A 9251-nucleotide genomic window follows, 5' to 3' on the forward strand; every position below is an offset into this window, starting at 1 on the left:
TCTAATTTGAATTTCGTAGACTGAGGCTAAGCACCTTCCTCATCTCGTCATTCTCAATAAACTTGGGAGGACTTATCGGGGAAAAGTGACATATTTGATGCGAAAAAATCGATATTTCGATTGTTGCTTTCGGTGTATTCACACCTACGTACGTTCAGTCACAGTAGATCTATTATAGGCAGTACCCACACTAAATGACCCCACTTGCGAATGTGCTGCAAAAGCTTATCTCTACACATCAGAGACGCTAAACAAGGAAAAAGCATAATCTTTCTTCAAATCGTATTGGTAAGAGAGAGATCGGTGAGCTTTTGCTATTCTGGTACTACGGCGTGCTCCCCCATATAGCAAAAAGTTGTTTCACGTATTCGCTTATACATAAGCAAAACTTGCCGATCTCACCAACACATTGGCAAGTCCGGGCGGTATGTCAAACACAGCTGATCGGATTTCGTTACATCTCGCTCATGCTCAAGGGCAAAGCAATTTGAAATCGTGCGTAATCGCACTAATTTCCCCCCTTGCGGGGCAAGGCGGAGTGTGGTAGCTGGCTAGTATCTAACTGTGCGTTCAGTTTTCTATCATCACACAATCATGTATCTCGTGTTTTTCGTACTCTGGTCAGATAAGTGATAACAATTCGGTTGGCGACTATTCGGCATATTGAATAAGAAAGTATGTTTAATGACATGTCGTTACAGATATCACTAATTTAGATTGGAGTGATAAATTATGTATTTATTAAGCGATTATTCTAAAATTCTTTCGTATCAATACCCGATGAAATATTCCTGCTTCGTATGTAGGAAGCCTGGCGAGATAATCAATGGGGAGGTTAACAATATCTTTTGATTAGCATCATGTGCAATACTTACTTCTTTTCGAAGACTATAATTTACAACAAACAATATTGTCGCGATAGTCAATCAACCAAGAAGAGAACATCAAACCACACTTGATCAAGTGCGATATACATACATACAATTTTAAACATTATGTTTAATCGTAAACTTGTTTTGCATGGAAAATCACTTAACTTCAGTATTAAAGAATCACGTACATATTTTAGTTCGAACTCACTTGGTACCCGAAGAAAATTTTGTTCGTACAATTTGTTATTTAGTACCTTATTGAAATCATAATAGAACGTGGGTCGTCCCTTGCCCCTTAGTTGTCCTGATGTTATAAACTCGCAGCAGATCATCAAGAATTCCAGAAGCTTTCAACATTTTTGTTAAAAATTCACCCCAAAATCTAATAATTGTTGTTTTCAACTTGTATATTCTTTCCTTTCGTTGATTATGTTTAGATCGTACCTTCGTTTCAACGTAAGCTCGTCTGCGATTTCTCTCGCAGTAAGAGCAGAATTCGAAGCCATCTTCGAAGTGCGACACGTAGTCGTTCTTGTGCCTTTTTTCCCGTCATTTTCTGAATCTGGGATCATTCCTGATAACCTTTCGACTCTCCCAATAGTTCTGCGAGTTCTGAAAAACTTTCCTCTTGTCATCGTAATATCAGGATCATGCCACTGTGTGAAGAATTCAACACTTTACCTCGTCCCATTTTCCTCAATGTCGAAAGTTGAGATTAGGGGACTAGGTGACCCGCCCACTGCTACCTGTTGAAACCGGATTTCATCCACAGCCAGACGGTCGTGGTATCACTCATAGATTTTGTCATTATGGAGGCTACGAAATCGTTCATCCTCACGTAGGGATAAAAATTCTTCGTAGAATTCTTCTGATGTTCTGGCTTATGGAGCTATCTGACCTAGCGAGCAACCCATCGCTCAAATATGCCCATTCTGTCGTAAATCAGATTTTCCTCTGTCTCGGCAGGATGAGCATCGAGGTGTATAAGGCTTCATCCTGCTGACTTGGTGGTAAAAACTTCCCGAGCTTGCGATAAGTGTCTGCGGGTGCCTACGTTCTTTGAGAATTACTCGGTATGCAGCATTCCTCCCGTTCCGTTGCTAGCTTACATTCATCGTCGAACCAACCGTTCCGACTTTACTTGGGGCTGGATCCAAGTATGTTTGTGACCGTATCAATAATACCACTCTTCAAGTGGTTGTGAAAATCATTTATTGATCCTTCATCTCCAAGACATCTGTTCACTGCGTTATTGTGGCATCCATTTCCCCCTTATAGGAATTACGGAGGGCTTCAGTATTCACTCGCACCTGATTGCCAGAGGAGATTGTAGGTGGTGTTGTAATTCGAGCCCGGAGCAGTCTATATTAGCCCCCCCTTTAGGTTCTAACATTTATTAACGCCGGGAGGTGGGGGCGTTCAATCAGCACGTGGTCAATTTGGTTGAAAGTGGTCCCGTCTGGAGGGGCCCACGTATGTTTGTAATCCGTAGTCCGTTATCATTGGTATCCCTATCTAAGCTATGGGAGCCGGCGTATCGCCTGAATACGAGCTCCGTCCCTACTTGACTGTTGAAATCTCCAAGTATGACTTTGATTTCATACCTGGGACAGGCTTCGAGGGTCCGCTCAACTGGAACGTAGAAGGTATCCTTCTCCGACTCTGGAGTCTCTTCTGTAGGAACATGAGCGTTTATGAGGCCTATATTTCTAAATTTACTTCGCCTCCTTAAAGGTCGAATTTAAAGTTACCTGACGGTGGAACTCAAGCTAATTGAAGGGGAACACAGTTTGTGTTACCTTTTTTTACGCAAAATCAGAAAATTTTGCCCTAAAAGTCCAATCTTTGACAAAACCATTTTTGTGTGTACGTATGTATTTTAGTCTATTTGACCAATTTATAGTAGAATTTACTGACTTCATCATCATCATCAACGGCGCAACAACCGGTATCCGGTCTAGGCCTGCCTTAATAAGGAACTCCAGACATACCGGTTTTGCGCCTAAACTGAAATAGGCTCTGTTGGCTGACAACAACCGTGCACGGATTTCATTATCGTAGTTGTTATCGGTTGTGATTTTCGACCCTACGAGGATAGGAGAAATAGGAGAAATTGTCACCGGTCTCAAAGTTGTATTCTTCTATCCTTATTCTTCCTGTTTGACCAGTGCGGTTTGATGTTATTGGTTGATTCGTCTTCGGTGCTGACGTTGCCACCATATATTTTGTCTTTCCTTCATTGATGAGCAGCCCAAGATCTCGCGCCAATTACCGCCTGCTCGATCTGGATGAAGGCAGTTTGTACGTCGTTCGGGTCGTTCTTCCCATAATGTCGATATCGTCAGCATAGGCCAGTAGTTGGGTGGACTTGAAGGGATCGTACCTCTTGCATTTACCTCAGTATCACGGATCAATTTCTCGAGGGCCAGGTTAAAGAGGACGCATGATAGGGCATCCCCTTGTCGTAGACCGTTGTTGATGTCGAATGGTCTTGAGAGTGATCCTGCTGCTTTTATCTGGCCTCGCACATTGGTCAGGGTCACCCGCCGCCGCCCTTATAGACTAATGTAATCATAGGAGCGAATTAGTAACTGCATTGATCTTACTTATCCACTCGGTTTTAACATGATAGCGCGATTCAGCATAGCGCCAAAAAATTCCATCCCTTGACCAATATGATCCCCGAATGACTCTCTTTGTTCGAGATACTCCGGCCTGGGACAATAACAGATAAAGAGCTCTGCCATCGTACGGGCCATAGACGGAAGGGGCAGTGAATAAAACACATATTATGAAAAGCGAAAACTCCATTATGGAGCTTACATTGCCAGCATTTCTGACGAGTGGGTCGCCCTAGAATTGCGCGACGTAGATTAGTAAAAAAGGGTGCAAGCTTCTCGGAAAGCCGTGGAAGGAGCTGAAACACATTGCCAGAATGCGGGTTGCGTGTTGTTCTCCTTACTCCTTCCAAATGCGGAGTTCAAAATTAAATCCTACTGTTTTTACATTAAACTAGCCTCAATATAAGGCACTATACATTTTTAGGGAAGGAAGACCACCACGATTCTAGAATAAAGAGACCTTCTTCTTTCTTCTACGTGCCCCTCCCTGGAGGAGGGGGTTGAAAATTTAAACTTTACTTTGAGGCGCCTTGACTTTCTGAGAAGGTGACTACTAGGAGTTTTCATCGGGGTTTTTTCTTCAATAGAGTCCCTATCTCCTCCTTCACCAGTTTCTTAATTAACATACATAATTGCTTGTGCTATGTATTTTAAATAGCACTTTGTGTATTTCATCATGGTCAGAAATGATTGGAAACGGTAGTCAGTTACTGTTTTCATTCCAATAAGAGTTGATCCGCGTGTTGAGCTCGAGTTGCGCCCGCACAATGACCATCATTTCTCATCCAAATAAAGGGATTCCCACATAATAAAGTCAGTAGTTCAGCAATGAAAACAGCATAGCAAATGGCAAATACAATCACAATTCCCCTGGGCTTTGCACTTATATCGGATACGAAAATACGGATGGTCTTTCGGATTATTCAACTATTTCGAGGGCCACGCTATAGCAATTGTGTCTATATTGGGACTAATGCTTCTAGTGAGGGTTTCAGAAGGTTGCATTTTTGAATTCAAGAGTCCATTCACATTCAGCTTTGTGTTGTACGAGTACGGCATGGATTCTTTTACAATATTGCATTACAAAAATCCCTACCCATATGATGTAAATTTCATCACCAGTCCATATAGAGCTTAAATGGACCTGTATTATTTTTGTCATTAATCAAAGGCAGTTCTTAAACAGAAAAAGTAAAAAAAAGGACAACACCTAGTTCAAGGCAAGTAGAACTCATCTGACCATACGTTGCCTTAAAGGCTAGCTCTTATGAGTCATTCTAATGTGTTCGTAACACAGTTTTCAATATTCCCTTGCATTCAAATTTCACAAAAGCCTGGAGGAAGATTTTGAATGCTCCCAACGTATACTATCTTTACATACTGGTAATGGTTGTTAAGGTAAATAAATGAAACCTTAAGATAAAAAATCAGTATGGTAGCCGTAGAATAATTAATTATGCTGTTCATAACGCTGTCTCTACGATTCAAAGTATTTCTTAGATGACAAATCATAAAGGCAACGAAATCTTTGCAGACACATGGGGGTAATTACAGTCTACGCCAACGATTATTATTAAATGAAATATGGAGTACTTATGTCGTTTCAAACCACCTCTCAGTCTACTTTGAAAAGCGCCATTCTGCCATAAAAAATTAGTAAACTACAGGAATACCAGGGTTTAGTTAAATTTAATGACATCAAGGCTCTTAGCTGATTCCTACTATGCAAGAATTAACATATGGAATAATGAGCTCTGAGAGGTCCTATTGTCTAACGCTGTTAGGGTTGTTCTTGTCTTCAATAGAATCGTCTGTTATTATACCGTTGTTTATAATAGGGGAAGCACTCTTAAATTCATTATAGGGAAGTCCTTCAGACTGTATAATACCCCACGGGAAAACAACTCCCGAAACACCCATACTTTTGTTACATTTGTTTTAAAACTCTAACTTCTAATCTAATCTCACAAATATCTTAGAGGGGTTAGACAATTTTTCATCTGTTGGAATAAACAGTTAGTTGATACCTTTGGGGTTCGTTTTATGAACGTAAGGAACGTAAAGAATATCGTACTGTGTCAGTATGTAAAATTGATTTAATCGGCATTGTTTACCTAGATGGGGCCCCATGACTGTTGGATCATTGAAATAGTAATTCGTTTCTTAATTTCATATTAAATAAGTTTCCATATGTATACATTTCACGAAAAGACAACTCTCGATTTTATCAGGATAGAAAATCACCTTTTAGTGGAATAGCAATGAATCAAATATCGTTAGTGTACTGTAAGGAGCCCATACAATAAACTAATTTTCTAACACACATGCACACAAGGGATCCTCTACCTCTAATAAATGAAGAAACTAGATTCAATATTTCCAAAGTACATAGAACGACCTGATTTCGTGGATTCATGTTATTTTGTTATTAAGTTGTGCTTAACCAGACAGCAATAGCTCAACAATTGAAAAATGTAACCAATCTCTGTTCCCAGTTTCTTAGTAAATACTTTCATGCATTTCATTTTTCATTTTTTTAAGTCTACTTTCTAATCATTTATATATTCTGATTATTCACTGGTCTTACTAAACAGGATAGGGTGTTTAGCCCAGGGATATGATTACGTTATCACATTACATATTACATTTCGCCTTATAATTGGAGAAGTATGTGGGCATCTGTGGCACACGGACGCTGTATGCTTCTAAAAAAGCATACATCAAACTCTAGAAATGGACAGTAATGGACTATAGGTATAGAAAATTCATGCTACAGGATGGACTATAAAACAAAACTGCCGAATTCCTGAACCTGCATCAAGAGCAAGGGAATGAAAACATTGACAGGTCTAATAACCGGATACTATGTTCAACGGAAACATCTGTACACGATGTTTGTCTATACTAAAACTCACATCATACTAAACTTCCCGCCTGGAGAACAACAGAAGGGGTTTAACAACGTGCACCTCATCTAATATTTTCTGAATTAGCGAATAAGACCCCGACTTTTCACTTAGCAAATTTATTAGGACAGATAAAACAACCGGCTGCAGAATATGACCACAAAACTCGATCCTATACAAACTGCATATCCATCTAAGCATCTAAACGATTAGGAAATTCTACTCTGGAATAATTCCGGCTATTTTGAATTCAGTTTCTCTAAAAGAGAGCAGTCTTCTAAGGGTGTTGCTTTGATGCAAACAGTGCAGTAGCAGTGAATGGAATGATAGAATAGGTTCTATCATTCCATTCACTGCTACGTTCAGAAATCTTATTGATAATTTCTCCATCTTCCTTTAGAAGATTTGAATACTCACAACAACCGTGTCAGAATGATTTGCCGCCAGACAATAACATTTTAAATAAATTTCACACACTTCTTGAAAAAAATGTCTAATCCCGTGCTATGTAACATGGATCTAAAACGCGCAAAATAATAAAATGGCAAGTAACCAGCAGGCATTCCAGCATACATACTAGTATACTTAAACAAATAATTCCCGAAACCAGTGAGCAAATCGGAGCTACTGACTGCAACAAACTTCTGTAAAACATAATAATTCAACGCAACAAGAATGATATACAAAGGTGCAACACTTAGTTTCGCTTGGGAAGCTTGTAGTGTCCGGGGCTTAGCGATACGAGCGGTGTTCCATTCGCCTTTTCCAGGTGCAAATCTGACCAAATGCATTCAATAATGTGTAATATTCTCTTTATCCTCACATTTTTTCTATCCCTTTTGTTTTCTCAATTATCCTTATTTATTTCACAATTCAAATCTCTTCTTTAATTTAAAAACAATATTTAACATTTCAGCTAATTAAATTTTCTTATGTTTTAAACGATGAAGAGCGAGTTTTGTGCTGTAGAAAAGAAAATAATGTTGATTTCGCTGGGTTATATTTCGGTTTCATTTTTTATTGCCGATGATTAGAGTATATCAGATGTGATCCGGGGGAGGCCATTGAAGAGGATTATATGCGCTGCGATTCGACGCGTCAGTATTGACTTCTTTTTTTTTATTTATTCTGCAACGGAAAGAGGTTCACGCACGGAATATATAGGATTAGACCCTTTGTCCGAACAGACCCTGAAAATTGGGTTTTTGAAAGTTCACATTCTAAAGGAATTCCATAAATTTAAGTGTTTTCATGTGATATTCAGTCTAGTCAACAGAAAAGACCACAAGGAAATTCTGAGTGCATTGTTGACTCCAGTTATCAAAAGAGTTCAGTGCTTAGACTTAAACAAAGCAACCAGAATCGCGCCCAACTAACTTTATTTAGAAAAAATATACAAACGGGTATATGTACATATGTTATGTCTTGCCAATCATGAAATTAAACTCAAAATTTAAGATTGTCGGTTTAAAGTCTGCATTCATGCGCGAATGTTGGTCATGTTTAAATTATTTAATGAAATCCAGTTTTTACAATGGTGCCCATGAATTTATCAGACATCACACAGAAATCTTAATGATGTATTTATTTTAATTTACTTGTTTACTTTTATTCGGAGTGGTTCCAAACCATTATTTTATTTTGCTTTGAATTTACCTATACTTGATTCTTTTAATTATGATTTGAGAGTGTAATGTAAATATTAATATGAGTTAACTTTCTTTGAAGGCTTCGTTCTTTTCCTCTTATTAGCCTCGCAAAATTATTACTACATGGCCTGAGAATGTCAATGCCCCACAAAACATGTGAGGTAGGTGAAACATAGATCGAGGATGTGATCAATCGTGGATCCCCCTTTTCGATGGCGACACTCGGGTCCGGAGTTTTACGGCTTCACGCGAGCGGTCGAGCCTACTAAGCCAACTAAGACAGATGGTACAAACGACCTAATATACAATGAGATTCTCATCAGGCAATTCAAAAGGCAGGTGATATCTGCTCCTTCTTCGACTGACGCATATATTTTGATTAGGTTAATATATATTTATAAAAAAATAGTAAGCGCAGAGATTCACCTTGTTGATCCAACTTGGAAGCTTCTCAATAAACCGACAAAAGCAGCAGATTAGCAATAGCCAATCATTTACAAAGGCATTTGAAATCAATTCATACTGTCGCCTCTCTTGGCAAAAAGTTTTATAACTTTATAGTAACTTGAGAAGACAGTAGTGAAGAAAAACGGCGGCCATAGAATAGATTAGCATAAAATTATTTTAGAAATGTGGGCCTATAACTTATTAACCATTTCTCACGATCCATGTTTCGGAAATTAGTGTTAAGAAAAGCAAGATCATCCGCCCCATTCGTTTGCTTATGATACACTAGCAAAATGTAGAAAGCATGCACCTCAAGCTTGTTGTCTCATTGCCATAAACTCGCTAGGTACAGCGTGTCGACTATACCTACGCGCAATTGCTATCGGTTCCTGGCATTTTCTTCTGATAAACTTGCACTCCTCCACTGTTCTACGCCACATAGCTGTAGGTGGATCCGCTCGCCGGCCATCCTTTGTTTGTGGATTCGACGGCATGACATAACCAATGACGGAATTATCACCATTTCTCAATATGCGACTCATCCATTGTCACTTCCGCCTTCTCATCAATACACGTCAACGATAAAAAAACATCTGCTGCTCCCATATAACAATACAGAGAGATTATAGGCGTACAGCAGCCCTAATTTGATGTTGAAATAAGTGCAATGCGTCCACAACCAGTTCGGTACCGCCGTTTGCAGAAACAACGCTTCCTCAACATACAAATTGTTAGACACTTTCGATATTGCCAGGT

The sequence above is a fragment of the Hermetia illucens genome, chromosome 1, assembly GCF_905115235.1.
Source record: "Hermetia illucens chromosome 1, iHerIll2.2.curated.20191125, whole genome shotgun sequence".
Lineage (NCBI taxonomy): Eukaryota > Metazoa > Arthropoda > Insecta > Diptera > Stratiomyidae > Hermetia > Hermetia illucens.